Below are 25500 nucleotides of genomic sequence, written 5' to 3' on the forward strand. Positions count from 1 at the left end.
TGAGCCGAGATCGCGCCATTGCACTCCAGCCTGGGTAACCAGAGCGAAACTCCGTCCCAAAAAAAAAAAAAAAAAAATTAGCTAGGCATGGTGGTGGGCGCCTATAATTCCAGCTACTTGGGAGGCTGAGGCAGGAGACCTGCTTGAACCCCGGATGTGGAGGTTGCAATGAACCAAGATTGTGCCATTGCACTCCAGCCTGGGTGACAAGAGAGACTCTGTCTTTAAAAAAAAAAAAAAAAAAAAGCAGCTCTGGTTTCTTTAGGGAGAATAGTAATTAGAACAATCTGAGTTCTAGGTCTAGGTGTACTAATTTGTACTGGAGTATCATGGCTTATAGGTCCTTTCAGAGGACAGACTATCACACTAATGCACACAAACAAATGCACACACATACCCAATTTATAAAAATATGTGCTCATATTGATATTTCCAATTCTGATCCAGCACTGCAGAGTTCATTCTAGCCATCCCTCTTTCCGTATTTGTTTATTTATTTATTTATTTATTTATTTGAGACAGTCTCACTCTGTCGCCCAGGCTGGAGTACAATGGTGTGATCTTGGCTCACTGTAACCCTCCCAGCTTCAAGTGATTCTCCTGCCTCAGCCTCCCGAGTAGTTGGGATTACAGGTGTCTGCCATCATGCCCCGCTAATTTTTGTATTTTTAGTAGAGATGGGGTTTCACCATGTTGGACAGGCTGGTCTCAAACTCCTGACCTCAGGTGATCCACCCGCCTCAGCCTCCCAAAGTGCTGGGATTACAGGCGTGAGCCACTGCATCTGGACTCTGTGAAGCCATTCTTTACTATACTCAACCACGTATAAATGTTCCTTCTTGCTGGGTGCAGTGGCTTATGCCTGAAATCCCAGGTATGGAGGACAAAAATCACACTCCATCTCAAAAAAAAAATTTTAAAAAAGTTCCTTTCTTCCCCTCTGATTCACTTCAGTTCAGTCCGCTGTCATCCGTTACCAACCTGGATACACACACTGGTGCTAGGGCCAAAAACACCTGCAGCCACTGATGTATATGTTACATTGCCAGTGCTCACTCAGGTATGCTGCTGCCTGGCTTCTTTTGGGGCCATTATGTTGGCTATTTCCGCCTATGATCCCTTCAATAGCAACTCTAACTGGCAAAGCACTCTTCACCCCAACTCTAATCCACACAGTGACAGTCTGACAGTCATAGCCAATCAGAAAGGGCTGTTTTAGGGCCGGGCGCGGTGGCTCAAGTCTGTAATCCCAGCACTTTGAAAGGCCGAGGCGGGTGGATCACGAGGTCACGAGATCGAGACCATCCTGGTCAACATGGTGAAACCCATCTCTACTAAAAATACAAAAAATTAGCTGGGCATGGTGGCACGTGCCTGTAGTCCCAGCTACTCAGGAGGCTGAGGCAGGAGAATTGCCTGAACCCAGGAGGCGGAGGTTGCGGTGAGCCGAGATTGCGCCATTGCACTCCAGCCTGGGTAACAAGAGCAAACCCCGTCTCCAAAAAAAGAAAAAAAAAAAAAAAAAAAAGAGCTGCTTTAAAGTCCTGACATTCACAGGATTTTATGGAAATTACTCTTTTAGATTTTACACACCCTTTACTTATTTTAGCTCCTATTTGCTAGGATTCAAACATAAATTTGGTTTATGCCTAATTTTTCTTCTCTCTCCTAACCCTTTCTTGTGGTCCTCTTCCCGTAAGCTCTTTCTTAATCTTTCATATACATGGAATGTTGGCAGGCAGGTCCTTCAGGCATGTCAGAACACTAGATTGTATCAGCTTTAATTCTCAAAATGCCCCCATGACATTTGTCATTCTCTCTTTTTTCTTTTTTTCTGAGACAGAGCCTTACTTCTGTCACCCAGGTTGGGGTGTAGTGATGCGATCTCGGCTCACTGCCACCTCCACCTCCCGGGTTAAAGCAATTCTCCTGCCTCAGCCTCCCGAGTAGCTGGGACTACAGGTATGTGCCACCATGCCTGGCTAATTTTTTTTTTCAAGACAGAGTTTCACTCTTGATGCCTAGGCTGGAATGCAATGGTACGATCTCGGCTGACCGCAACCTCTGCTTCCTGAATTCAAGCAATTCTTCTGCCTCAGCCTCCTGAGTAGCTGGGATTACAGGGGCTCAAACCACCTTGACCAGCTATTTTTTGTATTTTTTGAACAGACAGGGTTTCATCATACAGGCTGGTTTCTTTTTTTTTTTTTTCTTCTAAAAAAAATTTTTTTTAATTTTTATTTATTTTATTTTTTTGACCAGGCTAGTTTCAAACTCCTGACCTCATGATCTACTTGCCTCGGCCTCCCAAAGTGCTGAGATTACAGGTGTGAGCCACTGCGCCTGGCCTAATTTTTTTGTATTGTTAGTAGAGACTGGATTTCACCATATTCGCCAGGATGGTCTTGAGCTCCTGACCTCATGATCCGCCCACCTCGGCCTCCCAAAGTGCTGGTATTACAGACGTGAGCGACGGTACTTGGCCACTGTTATTCTCTTAAATTATTGTACTAATAGTTTAATTCACAAACTGTCTTGAGGACAGAGGACTGTACTACAGCAGCAGCACAGGACTGCAATCTCATTCCAAGGATTTGTCCCAAATAAAAGAACTTCCGATTCTCCTGACTGGTGGAAAGAGAAGGGTGCCTGTAGCTTTCAGTTTGAAGACTGCCCCGAGCCACATTTGGTACCAATGTCCAGGTTGTTGTCTTATGATTATTCTTTAAACAATCATAAGCAGGATTTAGATGTTAAGTTGTTTTTCCAATGATACTGATACCTAATATTCTCTGATTTTTTTTTTTTTTTTCTTTTTGAGATGGAGTCTCACTCTGTGGCCCAGGCTGTAGTGCAATGTCGCGATCTCGGCTCACTGCACCCTCTGCCTCCCAGGTTCAAGCCATTCTCCTGCCTCAGCCTCCTGAGTAGCTGGGATTACAGGCATGTGCCACCATACCCAGCTAATTTTTGTACTTTTCGTAGAGACAGAGTTTCATCATGATGGTGAGGCGGGTCTCGATCTCCTGACCTCACGATCCACCTGCCTCAGCCTTCCAAAGTTCTGGGATTACAGGCGTGAGCCACTGCACCTGACCTATTCCTTGATTTCTCTTGTTTCTAACTGATGCATCTGAAAGAGGACTGGGCAGGGTTAGCAAAGTAGTCTGTGGCTCTGAGACTGAAGGGTATTAATTTGTTTGTACACAGAATTAGCCCAAGAGTTAATAACCTTGATGTCACTAATACCCTTCCCTATTTATTAAGCTAACTAGTAATGGACTAATTACATTTAAACATTTTATTACTTAGCAGATACTTAATAATGTACAATTACTTCATTTGAGTTGAGATAAAAAGCTTTTGATTTCATAAAAGATGTACCTGAGAGATTACATGCAAGACAGATAATTCTGAATTAAAGCCAGAGTATATTCAATCTTCAGCATTACAGACATTGAAAATAGGCTGTCTATTCTGGATACTGAAATTGCTTCCTTTACCAAAATAATAAAGTTTAATGAGGAAAGTAGCTTTGTTTTGTTTATAGCTCTACTCTGTAATATACACCTGACAACATAGTAGGCGCTCAATAAATATTTGTTGAACAAATGAAAATGTCTGGTGGTATAACAGAAGAAAATAAAAATTTATTAAACTAAATCCTGAAGGAATTATTGCCCAATTATCAATATTCCAAACAGTGGCAGGAAGTGTAACTGTTAAGGATGCATGTGGAAAATGATTAATACTAATATGTGGCCTGAAGAATCAAACCTCCTCTCCACCTCTGGTAGTTCAAAGGCTGGGGAAGGGGATAAGTTTTGCTAAGAACTGATCAACATGATGAAATCTCATCTCTACTAAAAATACAAAAAACTAGCCAGGTATGGTGGCACACTCCTGTGGTCCCAGCTATTTGGGAGGCTGAGGCAGGAGAGCCGGCTGACCCCAGGAGGTGGAGGCTGCAGTGAGCTGAGATCATGCCAGAGGTCTGACAGCCCTGCCATTTCCTAACTTCTGCTTTGTGGCCATCCTCCTACCTTTGGAAGCTCCAGTCATGACCCACAGTGTTGGTCACATCCTGGGAACTCTCTCTTTGGGCAACAGAGCAAGACTGTATCTCAAACAAATAAAAATAAAAGCAGGAGAAAAAGGAAATATGTGTATATACTATAGGGCATTAGGAAAAAGTCTATTTTCCTATTTACAGGTTTAGATTCAGTAATCTTTTTTTTTTTTTTTGAGACAGAGTTTCACTCGTTACCCAGGCTGGAGTGCAATGGCACGATCTCGGCTCACCGCAACCTCCGCCTCCTAGGTTCAGGCAATTCTCCTGCCTCAGCCTCCTGAGTAGCTGGGATTACAGGCACGTGCCACCATGCCCAGCTAATGTTTTTTTGTAGTTTTAGTAGAGACGGGGTTTCACCATGTTGACCAGGATGGTCTCGATCTCTTGACCTCGTGACCCACCGGCCTCGGCCTCCCAAAGTGCTGGGATTACAGGCGTGAGCCACCGCGCCCGGCAAGATTCAGGAATCTTAAACTCCAATGATTTCAGAGGACAGGCCATTACTATAAATGGGTGAAGCAATTAGATATAATAGGGTGGAGTAGATTCTGTGGGCTGAATTCACGTCAAAGGCAGCTCTCATTTGTGAGCTTTAGTTTAGATTTTACAATTGTCTTTGTGAACTGACATTTGCCCTTGAAAGGTGTGTTTGTATGTGTGCATCTAGGTCGGTGTGTTCCAGCAGTTACTGGCTGGACAATTTTAAGGATAAAGAGGCATATTTGCCACTCACAGTGGTGAGGAAACAAACACTTGGAGGACCCATGTACTATCAGTGCTCTTCTGTGGCCTGGAACACCAAAAGCCAGGACTAGTTTGCAAGAGTTGTCTGAAGCATTTGGGTTTTTTTTTTTTTTTTTTTTTTTTGACTGAATAACTCAGACTTGGAGAATGAACCACTGGGAGAAGAAAGAGAGAGTTCCCAGGATGTGACCAACACTGTGGGTCATGACTGGAGCTTCCAAAGGTAGGAGGATGGCCACAAAGCAGAAGTTAGGAAATGGCAGGGCTGTCAGACCTCTGGGTAGGGTAAAAAGAATATAAATTAGGTTTTCTACAAGGCAACCCCATGGGAAGGGAGTAATATCTTGTTAGGTTTCCTGGGGCAATCAGAAAGGTCATTTAGCAAGATGGCCATTGATACACTAAAACTTGGATGTACAAAAAAAAAACATAACTTGGCCGGGCGCGGTGGCTCACACCTGTAATCCCAGCACTTTGGGAGGCCGAGGCGGGTGGATCACGAGGTCAAGAGATCGAGACCATCCTGGTCAACATGGTGAAACCCCGTCTCTACTAAAAATACAAAAAATTAGCTGGGCATGGTGGCGTGTGCCTGTAGTCCCAGCTACTCAGGAGGCTGAGGCAGGAGAATTGCCTGAACCCAGGAGGCGGAGGTTGCGGTGAGCCGAGATCGTGCTATTGCACTCCAGCCTGGGTAATAAGAGCGAAACTCTGTCTCAAAAAAAATATATAACTTGATCAATCAGTATGACTAATCTCATTTTGTTTCCCAACACTTGACTTCCTCTTATGGTAGTAGATGCAAAGCAAGGAACTCATTTTGCTGGCCTCCCTTGTAGAGTCTTTTGGGGTAAAAGTTAGCCAGCTTGGTGGCTCACACCGTAATCTCAGCACTTTGGTAGGCCAAGGCAGGTGGATCATGAGGTCAGGAGTTCAAGACCAGCCTGGCCAACATAGTGAAACCCTGTCTCTACTAAAAATACAAAAAATTGGGCCGGGCGCTGTGGCTCACACCTGTAATCCTAGCATTTTGGGAGGCTGAGGTGGGTGGATCACCTGAGGTCTGGAGTTCAAGACCAGCCTGGCCATCATGGTGAAACCCTATCTTTAAAAAAAAAAAAAGAAAAAAAAAATACAAAAAATTAGCAGGGTATGGTGGTGGGCACCTGTAATGTCAGCTACTCGGGAGGCTGAGGCAGGAGAATTGCTTGAACTTGGGAGGCTAAGGTTATAGAGAGCCGAGATTGTGCCATTGCATTCCAGCCTGGGCAACATAGTGAGACTGTCTTAAAACAAAAGTTCACTATGCTAAAACCACAGTGACATGAGAAATCTGGGAGTGGAATACAAATTTCATTCTTTTTTTTTGAGATTGAGTCTCACTCCATCACCCGAGCTGAAGTGCAGTTGTGCAATCTTGGCTCACTGCAACTTCTGCCTCCTGGGTTCAAATGATTCTCCTGCCTCAGCCTCCCGAGTGGCTGGAATTACAGGCAGGTGCCACCACACCTGGCTAATTTTTTGTATTTTTAATAGAGATGGATTTTCACGTTGTTAGCCAGGATGATCTCGATTTCCTGACCTCATGATCCACCTACCTCAGCTTCCCAAAGTGCTGGGATTACAGGCGCGGCCAGACTTCATTCTTTTTTTTTTTTTTTTTTTCCCAAGGTAACTGACAGACTTCATTCTTAAAGCAGTGCGCCTGTGTGGCCATGAGTCTAAGTTCCCAATGAATAAGATTAAGTGAAAGTATTGATGAGACTTCTAGGAAGAGAGCTTAAATAGAGCTCCTACCTATCAAATGCACTAAAATTGTGCAAATATAGCAGATTTTGTGTTGTTTAATTTTCCCTTCTTCCTACAGTGTGATTTATTTAAGTTACTTCGCCCACTCACTAAGTCTATTAGACTTATACTACTATCTTGTATGGTGGAGCTGAGGAGAATAAGGGGATAAAGAAGTAAAGAAAAATGTGCCTTTCAGCTGGGCATGGTGGCTCATCCCTGTAATCCCAGCACTTTGGGAGGCCAAGGCCGGTGGATCACAAGGTCAGGAGTTTGAGACCAGCCTGGCCAATATGGTGAAATCCCACCTCTAAAAAAATTAAAAATAAATAAATTTTTTAAAAAAGAAAAATGTGCCTTTCCTCACATTTACTCGTATGCTACACCCATCACAGGGAACAATATCCTACAAAAGAAGTGTGTCCATGAGTCTGGGGCAGTGATCTGCAATTAAGTGAGGGGGGACCCATGATGGAGCAGATGATTGGGTGACAGCATATGATGTGTTGGGCACCTGGGAACAGCATGCAATTTCCAAGTAGGGTGATAGATAACTCAGAAGGGACATAAGCCAATACCCCTGCTTTTTTTTCCAACTAGACTAGAGTAAGGAGAGAGACTAATTCTAGCAGTAATCATGATAAGCCCTATTCTTTTAGTGTGCATTAAAACCACGTATGGGGTATGACTGTCATTATGCTGGTAAATGTTACAAGGGATGCAAGATGACTATTTGTTCTTCAACAGCCTTTTCTTAGCCCAAAACAGCTTTGTTTATCATTATTGTTATTTTTTATTTTTTTTCTGAGATAGAGTCTCGCTCTGTCACCCAGGCTGGAGTGCAGTGGTGGCATGATCTCAGCTCACTGCAACCTACTCCTTCCAGATTCAAGTGATTCTCCTGCCTCAGCCTCCAGAGTAGCTGGGATTACAGGTGCATGGCACCACACCTGGTTGATTCTTGTATTTTTAGTAGAGATGAGGTTTCACCATGTTGGCCAGGCTGGTCTTGAACTCCTGACCTCAGGTGACCTCCCCCCCACCCCGCCTTGGCCTCCCAAAGTGCTGAGATTACAGGCATGAGCCATCGTGTCTGGCCATGTTTATCATTATTGCTAGTAGAGCTTATAAACTATAATTAAAATAATCATAGTTTCCAATTGAAAAATGTCTGAACTTTATGATCTGAGGAATAAAAGACTTATGAGATAAAATATAAAATCTGGACTTTTCCAGATAATTTAGGACATACTATTGTCCCAACCAAAACACATGGCAAACTCATGGGCACATATTAATAATTACCTTTACACTCTTGAAATTGTAGTTTTGACCTCTCTTAATTTAGAGGTTCATTAATGAAAGATTAAGTTCATGTTTCTATCTCTTGAATAAAGTTCAAAAGTAAGGTTTAAATCAGGGTATAGGTCAGAATAGCTATCCTCTCTTTTTCAGATCTGGGTGGTTTTTATAGCAATCTGTGTAGCAAGATGCATACAGAGCTATGGGAGTGGGAAAATTCCTCCTACTTTTTTCCTTTTGCTTTTTATTTTATTATTTTTTATTATGTTTTTTTGAGACAGAGCTTTGCTTTTGTTGCCCAGGTTGGAGTGCAAAGGTGCGACTTTGACTCACTGCAACCTCCACCTCCTGGGTTCAAGCGATTCTCCTGCTTCAGTCTCCTGAGTATCTGGGATTACAGGTACATGCCACCACACCCAGCTAATTTTGTATTTTTAGTAGAGATGGGGTTTCACCATGTTGGTCTGGCTAGTCTCAAACTCCTGACCTCAGGTGATCCACCCACCTTGGCCTCCCAAAGTGCTGGGATTATAGGTGTAAGCCACCGCACCTGGCCTCCTTTTGCTTTTTTTTTTGAGATGAAGTCTCACCCTTGTCAACCAGGCTAGAGTGCAATGGCGCCATCTCAGCTCACTGCAACCTCCGCCTCCTGGGTTCAAGTGATTCTCCTGCTTCAGCCTCCCAAGTAGCTGGGATTACAGGGGCCTGCCACCGCGCCCAGTTAATTTTGTATTTTTAGTAGAGATGGGGTTTCACCATGTTGGCCAGGATAGTCTTGAACTCCTAACCTCAGGTGATCCGCCTGCCTCAGCTTCCCAAAGTTCTGGGATTACAGGCATGAGTGACTGTGTCCAGCTGGAGTGCAATGGCGTGGTCTCAGCTCACTGCAACCTCTGCCTCTGGGTTCAAGCAATTGTTCTGCCTCAGCCTACCGAGTAGCTGGGACTATAGGTGCGTGCTACCACACTCAGCTAATCTTTGTTTTTTTTGTTTGTTTTTTGAGATGAAGTTTCACTTTTGTCAACCAGGCTAGAGCGCAATGGCGTGATCTCAGCTCACTGTAACCTCCGCCTCCGGGTTCAAACGATTCTTCTGGGATTAGAAGCACCCGCCACTATGTCTGGCTAATTTTTTGCATTTTTAGTAGAGATGAGGTTTCACCATGTTGGCTAGGCTGATCTCAAACTCCTGACCTCAAGTGATCTGCCCACCTCGGCCTCCCAAACTTCTGGGATTACAAGCGTGAGCCACTGCGCCTGGCCTAATTTTTGTATTTTTAGTAGAGATGGAGTTTCACTATGTTGGCCAGGCTGGTCTCGAGCTCCTGACCTTGTGATCTGCCCACCGTGGCCTCCCAGAGTGCTGGGATTATAGGCGTGAGCCATCACGCCTGGCCTCTTTTTGCTTTTTAAACATTATAAATGACTTGGGAGGTTATTTGCCAACTGAAGACCATCCCTTAGGAAATTTGTTCCCAGTTTTCCTAGACCTAGATAGATGCCCAACTGCTTAACATATTATCTTCTGCTTGGTTCTCCTCATATGAACTATCAACTTGCAAAATATTCTGAGAAGTGAAACAAGCGGTGTCCACGTTCTCCCATGAAGGAGGCTAGCAAAAATAAACTAAGGCACCCTGCTTTAAGGGTAAAGGTCATATTCCACTCTCGAATGTTTCTATTATTTCAGCCTAGTGAACTTTCACCCACAAAAGACTTTCTTTGAACAGTCTGATCAAAAACAAAAACAAGGTCTTTAATTTTTTTTTTTTTTTTTTTAGATTGTTTACTTACAGCTAAACCTTTAGACAGGAGGCCAACTCTCAGTGGTCACTTTCAAATAGGTTTACTTTGGACTGATGAGATTTTTCCACAACTTTCAAATAGGCACATGAATGATGTCAGTATTCTTGACTTTATCTGTTTTTCTGAAGCATTTACTTTCTCTCAGGGAACACCTTAGGGGAGTACTATGGATTTAAAAGAGTGACTTTAATGGGGACTCTGTGTCCAGTCCTTAAGTGAGGAGTGTAGTTGATTGGATGGTGACCAACAGATTTAACGTGACATTGCTAGTTCTGCATGTAAGTGGAGGAGAGAGTCGGGTAGGGAAAGTCAGCAAGCCATGTCAAATATGCCTTCACGTTCCTTTATTCACACAGCACCTTCCCCTTGAGGATCATGCATGCCTCTTTACCTACTGCTTTTTCAGTATAAGATCAAGGGTAATGTTAAAGGGGAAAAGCAATTACTGTCTTATAAGTCTCATTCTTGTGCTTTAGGAATTTTCTTCTCCTAGGCTTCCTTGAGAAAGCAAAGTTTGGTGTCCAAGTGGTCCTTCAGTATTTGACGAACATTAAGAGAAGAATAAGAAATTTTTGGACAAAATCAGTTGTAGAACAAAGAGAAGAGCCTTTGCAAAATGATGTTTGAAAATGAACATTTTAACTTGAAACTCCCAGTAAAAATGTCAGATTAATCAATTTCTTATTTATTTATTTATTTTTAATTTTTATATATTTTTTTAAGATGGGGTTTCACCATGTTGGTCAGGCTAGTCTTAAACTCCTGACCTCAGATGATCCGCCCGCCTTGGCCTCCAAAGTGCTTGGATTACAGGCGTGAGCCACCACGCCCGGCCAAGATTAATCAATTTCTATAATACCACATTTAGAGGTAAGTAATGTTTCCAGAACTCCCAAGTATTTGGAACAGTCTAGGGCCTAGATACAAACGAGCCATTAAAAAGCACAGGTGGCAGGGCACAATGGCTCACACTTATAATCCCAGCACTTTGGGAGGCCAAAGCAGGCGGCTTTTTTGAGCCCAGGTGTTTGAGACCAGCCTGTGTAACACAGTAAGACCCTATCTCTCAAAAACTAAAAAATAAATTAGCTGGACATAGTGACATTTGCCAATAGTCCTACCTAAGTGGGAAGCTGAGGTGGAAGGATTGATCGCTGCTTGAGCCTAGGAGGTCAAGACTGCAGCTATTCAGCCCAGACAATAATTCTGGAGGTTATTAACAACAATGACAAAATTCCTACCATTTATTATTTACTGGGTGCTTATTATGGTCTACTAGGCACTATCCTATGTAACAGTGCAAATATTATTCCCAATTTACAGTTCAGAAAACCAAGACCCAGGTAAAGTAACTTGCCAAAGGCCACACGTATAGTAATTGACAGAGCCAGCTCAAAACAAGCTCTGTCATATTTCAAAACTGAATTATTTTGCTTTATTGCCCTAAATTCCAATTATCATTACTTCCTGATATATTATCAAAAAGGCAAATCGCCAGGTGTGGTGGCTCACGCCTGTAATGCCAGCACTTTGGGAGGCTGAGGTGGGTAGATACCTGAGGTCAGAAGTTCGACAGCAGCCTGGCCAACATGACAAAACCCTGTCTGTACTAAAAATACAAAAATTAGCTGGACGTGGTGGCAAGCACCTGTAATCCCAGCTACTCTGGAGGCTGCAGAATTGCTTGAACCCAGGAGGCAGAGATTGCAGTGAGCCGAGATTACGACACTGCACTCCAGCTGGGTGACATCTCAAAAAAGCTCCATCTCAAAAAAAAGGCAAATCTATTTTTCATATTCCTTGATAAACAGCATAGGGAACTATACTTAATATGTCTTAGGACATTTTAAATTTAGTATGTATACATTTGTTGGCATTTAAAGAGTAAGCTTCAAATATCTAGAAATTTCACTCACATGGGAAAGAAAACTTAGTGCCTTCATTTATTCATATGTTTGTTCAAAGAAGGTTTGACAGGCTGGGTGTGGTGGCTCATGCCTGTAATCCCAGCACTTTAGGAAGCCAAGGCGGTGGATCACTTGAGGTCAGGAGTTTGAAACCAGCCTGGCCAAAATGGTGAAACCCCATCTTTACTAAAAATACAAAAATTAACTGGGTGTGATGGCGTGCGCCTGTAATCCCAGCTACTCGGGAGGCTGAGACACAAGAATTGCTTGAACCTGGGAGGCAGAGACTGTAGTGAGCTGAGATTACCCCACTGCACTCCAGCCTGGGCAGCAGAGCAAGACCCTGTCTCAAAAACCAACTTAAAAAAAAAACAAAGAAGGTTGGCCGGGCACGGTGGTTCATGCCTGTAATCCCAGCACTTTGGGAAGCCAAGATGGGCAGATCACCTGAGGTCACGAGTTCAACACTAGCCTGACCAACATGGAGAAACCCCGTCTCTACTAAAAATACATACAAAAATTAGCCAGGTGTGGTGGTGCATGCCTGTAATCCCAGCTACTCAGGAGACTGAGAAAGGAGAATCGTTTGAACCTGAGAGGCAGAGGTTGTGGTGAGCCGAGATCATGCCATTACACTCCAGCCTGGGTGACAAGAGCAGAACTCTGTCTCAAAATAATAATAATAATAATAATAATAAGGTTTGATTGTCTACATATCTTTTATGTTTGTCTCAACCATGTCTTAATGGATTCATTTTATTTAAAACTCCCTCAGCTCAGAGGTAATCAACTCTTCTCGGTTTGCTGGGACATTCCTAATGCAAAAACTTTAAAAAAAAAAAAAAAAAAATCCCCCACACCAGGAAATCCCTCTGTCCTGGGCAAACTGGGAAAATTAGTCACCCTAGCTTCACAGCGCTTATGAGTACTTCAAGGTTGCTTCCAGATGATGGTAATGATGATAAATAGAATCTGACAGGTTCTACCAGCCATCAGCTCCATCATGGCTTAAGTTGTCTCTTGGGGAGGAAGAATAAGTTGGAGAAAAAGAAGTTATTTTGTCTTTCTTTTTGTTTCTATTTCTGCAGGAATGCCTCAGGTGATAAGGAATCTCTTTTTTCTGAAACCTCATGTGACTTTTAGTTTTTGGTCACCATTACACAGTTCTTTTGTATTCTGATCTAAAATCTATATCAATACCCACTTTTCTTATCCTATCCCTTGCTACAATACAGAATAAACTGAATTATTTCCCCATGTGATTACACATTAAATATTCAAATAAATCTATCAGGCCGGGCGAGGTGGCTCATGCTTGTAATCCTAGCACTTTGGGAGGTTGAGGTGGGTGGATCACGAGGTGAGGAGTTCAAGACCAGTCTGGCCAACATAGTGAAACCCCGTCTCTACTAAAAATACAAAACTTAGCTGGGCATGGTAGCGGGCATCTGTAATCCCAGCTACTTGGGAGACTGAGGCAGAGAACTGCTTGAACTCGGGAGGTGGAGGTTGCAGTGAGCCGAGATTGTGCCAGCCTGGGTGACAGAGCGAGACTTCATCTCAAAAAACAAACAAAACTCAAAACTGATTTCTGAGAACTTCCAGATAGCTGAACATATGAAAGTTCTCAGAGGGTGGCAAGCCTGGGGAGGGCATGCAAGTTCCATGTCTGTATCCTCTCCTTTTCCCCCCCCATGCATCTCTTCATCTGTATCTTTTGTAATAATTTTTTTTTTTTTTAACACAACAGTCTCACTCTGTCACCCGGGCTGGAGTGCAGTGGCACAATTTCAGCTCACTGCAACCTCTGCCTTCCAGGTTCAAGTGATTCTCCTGCCTCAGCCTCCCGACTAGCTGGGACTATAGGCAGGTGCCACCACACCTGGCCAATTGTTGTATTTTTAGTAGAGATGGGATTTCACCATGGCCTCAAGTGATCCACCTGCCTCGGCCTCCCAAAGTGCTGGGATTATAGGCTTCAGCCACTGCACCTGGCCTATAATATCCTTTATAATAAACAAGTAAGTTTAAGTAAATGTTTCCCTGAGTTCTGTGAGCTGTTCGAGCAAACTAATTGAACTCAAGGAGGTGTTCATGGAATCTGTGATTTATAGTTGGTCAGTCAGAAGCAGAGGTAAAACAACCTGTAACTTGCAACTGGTGTCAGAAGTTGGGGCAGTCTTAGGGACTGAGGTTTAAATCCGAAAGGCAGTCCTCAACCTGTGGTTTCTGAGGCTATCTCAGGTAGTGTCAGAACTAAATTAAATTAGAGGACATCCACATTTAGCTGGTGTCTGCTGCATCGGGTCTACGGGGAAAACCCCCACAAATTGGTCACAGAAGTCTTCTGTGTTGATTGTTGTGTGAGAGAAGAGGAAAAAATAGTTTCTTTTTTTTGTTTTTTGAGACAGAGTCTCACTCTGTCACCCAGACTGGAATGCCGTGGGCATTCCAGTGGTGGAATGCCCAGTGGCTCACTGCAATCTCCACCTCCTGGGTTCAAGTGATTCTTCTGCCTCAGCCTCCCAAGTAGCTGGGATTATAGGTGTCTGCCACCACGACCAGCTAGTTTTTATATTTTTAGTAGACATGGGGTTTCATCATGTTGGCCAGGATGGTCTCGATCTCTTGACCTTGTGATCCTCCCGCCTCAGCCTCCCAAAGTACTGGGATTACAGGCGTGAGCCACTGCACCTAGCCAGTTTGAGATTTTCTACTCATGGAGAAATTAGTGGTTATTGAGCATCTATTTATGTTAGGCACTACATGAAATACTTAACATGCTCTTTCATTTTTTTCTCTAATAATTCTAAGAAGTAGACATTTTTGTTATCTCAATTCACAGATGAAAATATTAAGGCACAGAAAGATTGAACAATTGTTTAAGGTAAAAATGGAAGGATGTACACCTAGTCTCTCTGATTCCAAACCAAAATCTCAACCATAATTTTATCCTCCTATTCCTCAATTACAGATATAATCTTCACGAGGCCTGATAACTTTAGAAGTCTCGGTAGGAAGCATACAGACACCCTGCCAGTCGGAGTTTTTATGGACCCCAAAAATTCCTCTGTGGCATGGTCTTACCTTGGTGATTCACTCAGGGTGAGGTTCTGGTCCACAGATATATTGGCTTAGAAATCCAACAGATTATGAATTTATCTCCCAAAGCAGACTCAAGCTTCCAGAGGCTGGTATTCAAAACCAGAATACCAGTTTATTCATATCATTTTGAATAGAAATAGAAAAATATAATGGCCGAGGGTCAAAACATTCATGTCCTGTGAGCAGCATTTGGGAAGTCAAATGGTAACAGTAGGTTGCTTACAGAATATACCTTCAGAAACAAGGGAGTTTGTTTTATTTAATAACCCTTTTTTTTTTTTTTTTTTTGAGACAGGCTGGAATGCAGTGGTGCGATCTTGGCTCACTGCAGCCTCCACCCCCAGGGTTCAAGCAATTCTCCTGCCTCAGCCTCCCAAACAGATGGGACTACAGGTGCTCACCACCATGCCTTGTTAATTTCTGTGATTTTTTTTTTTTTTTTTGGTAGAGATGGGGTTTCACCATGTTGACTAGGCTGGTCTTGAACTCCTGACCTCAAGTAATCCACCCACCTTGGCCTCCCAAAGTGCTGGGATTACAGGCATGAGTTACCATGCCCAGCCTATTTAATAAATATTTACAGGCCATGATAGACTCAAACCCATTCAACTCCAAAGCAGCTACTTCCAGAATAGGACAGACTAGTGCAACCTCTTACCTACAAACACTTAGATAAACACCACCAGATTTGCCTCTGAGACACTTTATCTTGCTAAACTTTTTTTTTTTTTGAGGCAGAGTTTCACTCTTGTTGCCCAGGATAAAGTGCAGTGGCAAAGGTGTGATCTCGGCTCACTGTAGCCTGGGGTGCAATGGCACAATTTCGGCTCACCACAATCTCTGCCTCCCCGGTTCAAGTGATTCTCCTGCCTCAGCCTCCTGGGATTACAGGCATGTGCCACCACGCCTGGCTAATTTTGTATTTTTAGTAGAGACAGCGTTTCTCCATGTTGGTCAGGCAGGTCTAACTCCTGACCTCAGTTGATCTGCCTGCCTCGGCCTCCCAAAGTGTTGGGATTGCAGGCATGAGCCACCACACCCGGCCTTCTTCCTAAAAACTTTTAAGGCAAACTAGCCCTTCTTCTGACTGGTATGTTCTTTGTTGAATTTAGCTTAATTTTCTTTTCTTTTTTTTTTGAGATGGAGTCTCATTCTGTCACCCAGGCTGGAGTGCAGTGGCATGATCCCGGCTTACTGCAACCTCCGCCTCCCGGATTCAAGCTATTCTTCACCTCAGCCTCCCAAGTAGCTGGGGCTACAAGAGTGTGCCACCATGCCTGACTACTTTTGTATTTTTAGTAGAGACAGTGTTTCACCATGTTAACCAGGGTGGTCTCGAATTCCTAACCTCAGGGGATCTGCCTGCCTCAGCCTCCCAAAGTGCTGGGATTACAGGTATTGATAGATTTATGACCTATGCAATTTACGACCATTCGACTTTACAACCACAATCGCTAGCCACGACTGCTCCGCCACGACTGCTCCGCGTCTGGCAGTGCAACGTTGCCCAGCTGGGCATATGACAGTGCAGGAAAATAAACATATATGCTATATCATATCATTATTAGTCATTTTCTTGCCTTTCTTACTAAAATGTGAGCGGTTTATATCCCTATATCTTTAACAATATTAGAACATACTAAGTTTAAATTATATTTGAACAAGATATCCAGATGACATCTTTTATGATGAATGCTACATATTTGTATCCCATGGAAAGTCACATAAAATTGTGATGATTTACTTTTCTATTTACAATGATAATAAATAAATACCTGGCAACTAGTCCTTTTTAACCCTAAGACTTAACATAGTTCATACTTTTCTGCTTTTCAAAACTCATCATGTGCCATGAATTTTCACTTCAAACCATAGACCACCGTGGTTCAGTGATCTGTGAATATTCCACAGTTTTACACAAGGCTGCGCCTTTACCACAACTTAAGGTGGCTTTTTAAAAATGAGATTTGACAAGAATGCTTTCATAATAAGCATTCAGGTCAACTTTTACTACTGGTAATGCAGTGTTTTACTTAAACCTGACGAATGTAAAAATAAGAAACAAAATGGTGTAGAGATGATACAAATGGCATAAAATGAACAAAGAAAATTATGATATATAACAATAATGAAAGAAAATTATGATAAAATATGACTTAAAGATTTTTATAACATCATTTCACAGTAATGTACATATAGCCTACTCAACTTACGACCAAATCGTGTTACGACCTGTCTGTCGGACCCAATTGTGGTCGTAAGTCGAGCACTAGCTGTACAGGCATGAGCCACCATGCCTGGATTAATTTTCTATTTTAAAGTTACAGCATAATCTTGCCCATCAGGGAGCCACTTTACCTCTTTACTAAGACTTTGAATAACTATACTTTGACCCACTGTGTATTGATCTCAGGGTTAAAATCTGAGAGGGCAACTTTAGTTCCATGGTTTCATAGGGAGTTCTCTCACTGAGGCTCCAAAGTACTGACAGCAGCAATAAGAGACAAGATCCCTCTGGTAGAAGCTGCCTTCTCCTTTCTGAAGGTTTTGCTCATTGGCTCTTAAGAAACAGGGACTGCCGGGCGCGGTGGCTCACGCTTGTAATCCCAGCACTTTGGGAGGCCGAGGCGGGTGGATCATGAGGTCAAGAGATCGAGACCATCCTGGTCAACATGGTGAAACCCCGTCTCTACTAAAAATACAAAAATTAGCCGGGCATGGTGGCGCACGCCGGTAGTCCCAGCTGCTCGGGAGGCTGAGGCAGGAGAATTGCTTGAACCCAGGAGGCGGAGGTTGCGGTGAGCCGAGATCGCGCCATTGCACTCCAGCCTGGGTAACAAGAGTGAAACTCCGTCTCAAAAAAAAAAAAAAAGAAAAAAAGAAACAGAGATTGTCGCCATCAGATTTTTGCCTGTCTACCGAAAACTAAAGGATAACAAACACTGTTTCTGTAGCTACCAAAGAGACAGACTGCCTGGAGAAAGATTTACATGGCTCTGCAGACACCCTGGTGGTGCCAGCTCCAGGGGAGTCAGTACACACGGTGTGAAGCCATTTTTTTTCCTCTGGGCTTTTTGCCATAGATTCAGGCAGCTACAGCAACAGCAGTGTTTTACTCCCATGCAGAGCTTCCAGAATGTCTGGGAGTTTCCTGATGATAAAAACTTGTGAAAGATACAGGTAGAAGTTCTACTAGGTAGAGCAGCCAAGACTTAAAGGAGGACAGTTGCCCCCAGAACTTTTGGACCCTGCGTAACTGCTGAGCTTAACGTCAAGGAACGATGTTCCTTGCCTGCCTTACTGCCTGCATGTGCTACATGACACCTTGCATGGTAGCTCACAGAGAAAGAATAGTCTGGACAAACTCCTCTCCTTCTGCATCTTCCTGGTACAGGGAAGAGGAAGAGTGTCCTGGGGGAACAGAATTTTTCCAGCATTATGGAGCTGCCACATTGGGAAAGCATATTGAGAACTGAAGCCCCTGCCTATCAAGGTCCACTCTTTCCAGTCACATGGAAAGAATCTCAGGTAGACCCAGAGCTCCTGGTACATGGACACAGAACGGTGGATACATTCGGTTATACCCACAGCCTCCCCATAGAGAGGTCTCTAGATGATGCTAGGAGAGAGGGGTAGGGCAGATCAAACTACAGTTAGGAGTCAAACCAGTTACTGATTTTCTTCACTGAAGGCCAACTAGGGTTCTAGACAGCCAAGTACACTCACTGAGGCCCCAAAGTACTGACAGCAGCAATAAGAGACAAGATCCCTCTGGTAGAAGTGATCAAGGTATTGTGATTTCTTTCCATATCCCACCTCTTTCCAACATTCACATATTAAAGTGAAGCTCCCACCAGCATTCAGGGGTTAACTCAGTAGGAAGACTTGGCTCCCTTATACCTCCAGAGTCTTGTAAGAGGTTTGTTTTCTGAACATTCCCCTCTGTGCACTCCCCTCTTGTCTTAATTGGCCCTACCCACTGAGGTGGATTCCAGATCCTTCTCCTGTATCTTTGACTTGGCTCAAGCCTCTGGCCCCTCCACTGCAAAGTCTAAAACCAGGGAGATGGCCAAAATAGGCAGCGAGAGAAGAACAGAGGCATTCCTATTGCATCTGCTCAGTCTCTTGGCAATTCTCTGTCAGGGAACCTCTCAGGGTTACTGCCTGGCCTAGGGAGTCTCCCTTTCCTCACTCACTGTATAAGAGGAGGGTGAGACACAGAACAAAGTCTCTCAGAGGCTGTCTGCTGGGTGCTGAAAGTCAGTCACTGTTGTTGAATATGGGTGTTCTCCACAGGCTCCATTCTGGATGTAATTCCTCACAGCCATTCTCTGGGACTGTTTCAGCTAGGATCTGAATGAGTATTCTTCCAACATGATTCCTTGCCATATCTCTAGTTGTCAATGGCTCTCAGGGGAGTTGCTGTTGATGGTTTTCACAGGTAACTGATATTGTTGATATTATTCTTTTTTTTTTTTTTTTTTTTGAGACGGAGTTTCGCTCTTGTTGCCCAGGCTGGAGTGCAATGGCGCGATCTCGGCTCACCGCAACCTCCACCTCCTGGGTTCAGGCAATTCTCCTGCCTCAGCCTCCTGAGTCGCTGGGATTACAGGCACGCACCACCATGCCCAGCTAATTTTTTGTATTTTTAGTAGAGATGGGGTTTCACCATGTTGACCAGGATGGTCTCGATCTCTTGACCTTGTGATCCACCCGCCTTGGCCTCCCAAAGTGCTGGGATTACAGGCTTGAGCCACCGCGCCCGGCCCGTTGATATTATTCTTAACAGAGAGCTTGCACGCAGAGTGGTAGACCTCAACAAACCCAGGCAATAGTGACAAGCTACCACTTCAGCAAAATTTATTTGATTGATTAAAAAAATTTTTGAACATTGGCATGTACATGCACCATTTGATGATGTAGAGGGAAACAAAGACGAATAAAAAAATGAATTCTCTTTTCCAGAAGGTTACATTTTTTTTTTGGTGTCGGAGTTTTTGCTCTTGTTGCCCAGACTGGAGTGCAATGGCATGATCTACGCTCACCACAACATCCACCTCCCAGGTTCAAGTGATTCTCCTGCCTCAGCCTCCGGAGTAGCTGGGATTACAGGCATGTACCACCACACCTGGCTAAATTTGTATTTTTTAGTAGAGACGTGGTTTCTCCATGTTGGTCAGGCTGGTCTTGAACCCCCAACCTCAGGGGATCCTCCCACCTCGGCCTCCAAAGTGCTGGGATTACAGGCGTGGGCCACCGCGCCTGGCCCAGGAGGTTACATTCTAATGGAGACATAGATGCAGACATAAATCACTATAATATAGAGTACAGATAGAAGGACAGGTCAGTTATAGTGCTCACACCTGGTACGTTGAAGGAGAGCATTTTCACCTATGAGGCCACCAGGTAGATGTCTGTTGATCTCCTGGGGTATCCTGATTCTGTTTTTGCTTAAGAAGTCAACATCTGGCCAGGCACAGTGGCTCACACCTGTAATCCCAGCACTTTGGAAGGTCAATGTGGGCAGATCCTTTGAGGCCAGGAGTTCAAGAGCAGCCTGGGCAACATGGTGAAACCCTGTCTCCAGTAAAAATCCAAAAAAAGTTACCCAGGTGTGGTGGCGGGCATCTATAATCCCAGCTACTCTGGAGGCTGAGGCAGGGGAATCACTTGAACCTGGGAGGCAGAGGTTGCAGTGAGCTGAGATGGTGCCACTGCACTCCAGCCTGGGCAACAGAGTAAGACTCCATCTCAAAAAAAAAAGCCAACGTCGATGTTAAAAAAGGCAATTGTGGCTAGGCATGGTGGCTTATGCCTGTAATCCCAACACTTTGGGAGGCTGAGGTGGGTAGATCACTTGAGGCCAGGAGTTCAAGACCAGCCTGGGCAACATGGCGAAACCCTGTCTCTACTAAAAACACAACAAAAGTTAGCTGCGCGTTGTGGCGGATGCCTGTAGTCCCAGCTACTCAGGAGGCTGAGAGGCACAAGAATCGCTTAAACCCAGGAAGCAGAGGCTGCAGTGAACCAAGATCATGCCACTGTACTCCAGCCTGGACGACAGAGTGAGACTCTTTCAAAAAAAGGAAGAAAGAAGAAAGAAAGAAAAAAAGAAAGAGAAAGAAAAAAAGAAAGGAAGGAAGGAAGGAAAGAAAGAAAGAAAGAGAGAGAGAAAGAGAAAGAAAGAAAAGAAAGAAAAAGAAAGAAACAAAGAAAGAAAGAGGCAACTGTAATATGTCAAGCACCATAAAAATAAATATTTAGTAATGCCTGATGTGCACAGAAGAGGAGTCTGATATGTTCTCACTTTCTTTCAAATTGATCTCTTAAATTAGTCAAATAGGTTGATCTGTTTATCACTTCCCTTTTGCTTCTCTTCCCTGTTCCTTAGGGCAACTAACATGAGAACAAACAAGGTTCAGTACCAGGAATAAAGTTGACTCATACTCTTAGGCTTTCTCTCCTTTTAGAACACATTGATTGAAGACTTGGAGAGGGATGACATTCATTCTCATAGGGAAAAAGATGAAGTCACCAAAGGAGAAATGTTAAGAAGAGAGCAGGGAATATGAAGTGAAGAAATAGAAGGCAGTGGCTATTGGACTGCCTTAAAAAATTTTTTTTAAAATTATTATTATTTTTTAGACAGGGTCTCGCTCTGTTGCCCAGGCTGGAGTGCAGTGGCATGATCTCAGCTCTCCACAACCTCTGCCTCCCAGGTTCAAGTGATTCTTCTGTTTCAGCCTCCCCAGTAGCTGGGATTACAGGTGTATGCCACCAAGTCTGGCTGATTTTTTGTATTTTTTTTTAGTAGATACGAGGTTTCACCATTTTGGCCAGACTGAATTGGACTGCTTTTGATAGTTTCTTCATCTCAGAAGAAAAGTCTGTTCTGCAAAGATCATATTCCAGGTAGAAAGATGAGGATGAGTAGCAATCCTACATATTCCATCCCAACATCATAGAGGAAAATAATAAGTTTTGACAACACAAATAGTATCTTTGTGACCTGGTACCAGTCCACGCCTTGCAGGTCTAGAAAACTTAAAAGCAAAATGGACAGAGTACAGGCTCCAATACATACAATTAGCAGTAAAGAGAGGTGGACCATTTTCAAGGCAGAAATCTCAATGGTGCCACTGAGTAATTTCAGGTCAAGAGATAAATGGCTGGGCACAGTGGCTCACACCAGTAATCCCAGCACTTAGGGAGGATGAGGCAGTCAGGTCACTTGAGGTCAGGAATTCAAGACCAGCCTGACCAACATGGTGAAACCCCATCTCTGTTAAAAATACAAAAATTAGCCAGGTATGGTGGTGTGTACCTGTAATCCCACGTAGTTGAGAGGCTGAGGCAGGAGAATCGATTGAACCTGGGAGGCCAAGGTTGCAGTGAGCCGAGATCCTGTCACTGCACTCCACCCTGGGGAACAGAGTGAGACCGTCTCAAAAACAAACAAAAAAATCCCCCAACACAATGGGGTAGAATTGATGTCTCTCCCTCCAGTAAGTCCTTACAGGCTTTTTGTGTGTGTGTGTGTCATGTCTTTGTTTCTCTTCTATCTAAATTATCACTTAAGTCTGTATCTGCTATTTAAATATTCATGTTTCTCTTCATATAAACTCTTAACTACTTAAGGGCAGCAATTATGTCTTCATACCCTCAGTGGCAACTAGCTCAGTGCCTACTCATATTAGGTCATTAAGAAATGTCATTGGATTTAATATTATAGGAGAATTGAACTTCAAGGGTCAACAGCTGCAAGGTCTGGCAATCCATAGGTCTGGCCAAGAATTTCCATGAGGCAAAACAACATTTGGCAATTACAAGGGCATTCCAGTGAAGTGAAGAGCAGTGTCAGATTTTGCAATAGTTCTGCAAATAACATAGATTTTCTGGAGTGGCTGGGTTCTTGGAAAAACACATGCTGATGGCAAAAAGTAATCTGGGTCCTCGCCTTTATAGAGACCATGAAAGATATAATCTCTGCCAGAGTCAAATAGGAAGTGGTGACATTAATAATTTTTCTGGGTTTTACATGGAATGATGCTAGGTATTATACATACAATTTTTTTTTTTTTTTTTTTGAGATGGAGTCTCACTCTGTTGCCCAGGCTGGAGTGCAGTGGCATGATCTCGGCTCACTGCAACCTCTACTTCCTGGGTTCAATCAATTCTCCTGCCTCAGCCTCCCAAGTAGCTGGGACTACAGGTGTGTGCCACCACAACTGGCTAATTTTTGTATTTTTATCAAGAGGGGTTTCACCATATTAGCCAGGCTGATCTTGAACTCCTGACATTAGGTGGTCCACTAGTCTTGGCCTCCCAAAGTGCTCGGATTATAGGCGTGAGCCACCGTGCCTGGCCTGCATAATATTTTTAAAAGATGTGGTTACTGTCCTCAAGCTTAAAATCTTAGTGGGAAGTTAATGCAGATGTACATAACATAATCAGAGAATGATATAAATGTTACATTGAGTTAGAAATTAAACATTACAGGGCCGGGCGCGGTGGCTCACGCCTGTAATCCCAGCACTTTGGGAGGCCGAGGCGGGTGGATCACGAGGTCAAGAGATCGAGACCATCCTGGTCAACATGGTGAAACCCCGTCTCTACTTAAAATACAAAAATTAGCTGGGCATGGTGGCGCACGCCTGTAGTCCCAGCTACTCGGGAGGCTGAGGCAGGAGAATTGCCTGAACCCAGGAGGCGGAGGTTGCGGTGAGCCGAGATCGCGCCATTGCACTCCAGCCTGGGTAACAAGAGCGAAACTCCGTCTCAAAAAAAAAAAAAAAAAAAAAAAAAAAAAGAAATTAAACATTACATATACTAGCATGACGGCTTATATTGGAGGAAAAGAAAAAAAAATTACATTACTGTCCTAAGATGGTAGCATTGAGATGGGTCTTGGGACCCCTCAAATTTTTGTAGGTATTTGCCCCTCTATCCTGAGGTCATGTGAAACATAATAAAGCTTATTGCTTTAACAACTCCCCCACCACTCCACTTTACCCTCACCTATTAATAGGTCAAGATAGCATTTCATTTGCCTGGTGCCATAATGCGTTTCACATACCCTCTAGCCTCTGAGCTAGGATCTACAATACCAATTTATAGATTAAGCTTCACTTCATTTCAATGACTCAATTCTTCCAGCTAGAAGATCATGAGGAGACAAGGTCTTTAGTTCAAAGAGTCAGTCTCAGCTGTGCTTGGTGGCTCATGCCTGTAATCCCAGCACGTTGGGAGGTGAGGTGGGAGGATTTCTTGAGGCCAGGAATTGGAGACCAAACTGGGTAACAAAGGGACACCCTGTTTCTACCAAAAAATAAATAAATCTGGGTGAGATCCTGTCTCAAAAAAAAAAAAAAGTCTCAAAGGTAATCAGGACTTTGGGGGTGGGAAAAGAGTTCCTGCCTTATACTTCCCTAGGACTAAATCTCCTGCCAGTAACTTTTCTGCCTATGAACAGAGTTACAGCCCCCAAAATTGTCTCCTTACTGGGATTTCTGGTTTCTATGGCTGGGGGATTTTGGACGTCAACTTCCTGTGCACCTGAATCCTTAATCTGTCTAATTGTCTAATGCATCTTGGATTATTTTTGATTTTTTTTTTTTTTTAATTTTGAGACGGATTCTCACTCTGCCACCCAGGCTGGAGTGCAATGGTGCCATCTCAGCTCACTGCAACCTCTGCCTCCCAGGTTAAAGCGATTAAAGCAATTCTCCTGCCTCAGTCTCTTGAGTAGCTGGAATTACAAATGTCCGTCACCACACCCAGCTAATTTTTGTATTTTTTAGTAGAGACAGGGTTTCACCATGTTGCCCAGGCTGGTCTCAAACTCCTAACCTCAAGTGGATCTGCTCACCTCAGCCTCCCAAAGTGCTGGGATTACAGGCATGAGCCACCATGCCCGGCCTATTTTTGGAATTTTTATCATAAGTAAAAATTTTCTGCCAGGGTTCCAGGAGCTAGTTCTGGTAGAAGAATCACAGGAAGGCAGCACATTGGTAGCCTAAGGGTCTCTTATTTCAAATGTGTCTTGCTACAAGGCAAGAGTGAGGGAGAGGCTACAGCATTGTAAGCAGCGCATAGTCATCAACTTGTTTGTGATACGAACAGTACCTACAGAGGATTTCTAGGCCAGTATGGTGGCTCATGCCTGTAATCCCAGCACTTTGGGAGACTGAGGTGGGCGGATCACCTGCGGTCGGGAGTTCGAGATCAGCCTGACCAACATGGAAAAATCCATGTCTACTAAAAATACAGAAAATTAGCTGGGTGTGGTGGTGCATGCCTGTAATCCCAGGTACTCAGAGAATCACTTGGATCTGGGAGGCAGGGGTTGCGGTGAGCTGAGATCGCGCCATTGCACTCCAGCCTGAGTAACAAGAGTGAAACTCCATCTCAAAAAAAAAAAATCAAAAATGATTTCTGCTTTAATGTTTAAGGGAATGAGACAGTTATTTAAGGAAGAAGAAGAAGAAAAAAAAACCCACCATAGGGTGGAATAGCTAACAAGGTGATTATCCAGTCGTTATATGCCTTAGTATTATCAGATCAAATAAGATAATGCCCAAATATCCAGCCCAGTTCCTGGCACTCAACAAATATTAGTTCTTTCCCTCATTTTTTTTTTTGAGGCGGAAGTCTTACTCTGTTGCCCAGGCTGGAGTGCAGCCAGTTCTCTTCCTCTTGTATAGAGATTTTACAGTTTATAAAGTGTTTTTGCATACATTAAATCCCCCCAAAAAGCCTTCTGAATCAAATATTTCTC

At 43.6% G+C, this 25500-nt stretch overlaps 1 pseudogene across 4 annotated transcripts in view; it reads right to left on the reverse strand.

The window, feature by feature from the left end:
• LOC116531085 overlaps positions 1-25500 on the reverse strand; it is a 68878-nt pseudogene that overhangs the window by 13444 nt on the left and 29934 nt on the right. For 3 of the 4 annotated variants that reach the window (XR_004260258.1, XR_004260256.1, XR_004260259.1), the window contains exon 3: positions 4806-5090. The exons of the other annotated variant lie outside the window; for it this stretch is intronic. The product of XR_004260258.1 is annotated as a 60S ribosomal protein L37 pseudogene, transcript variant X3 (transcript). The remainder of the gene's footprint in view (positions 1-4805; positions 5091-25500) is intronic. 4 annotated transcript variants of the gene reach the window in all.

Source organism: Sapajus apella, unplaced genomic scaffold (genome assembly GCF_009761245.1).
Source record: "Sapajus apella isolate SASKATOON/1434 unplaced genomic scaffold, GSC_monkey_1.0 scaffold69, whole genome shotgun sequence".
NCBI lineage: Eukaryota > Metazoa > Chordata > Mammalia > Primates > Cebidae > Sapajus > Sapajus apella.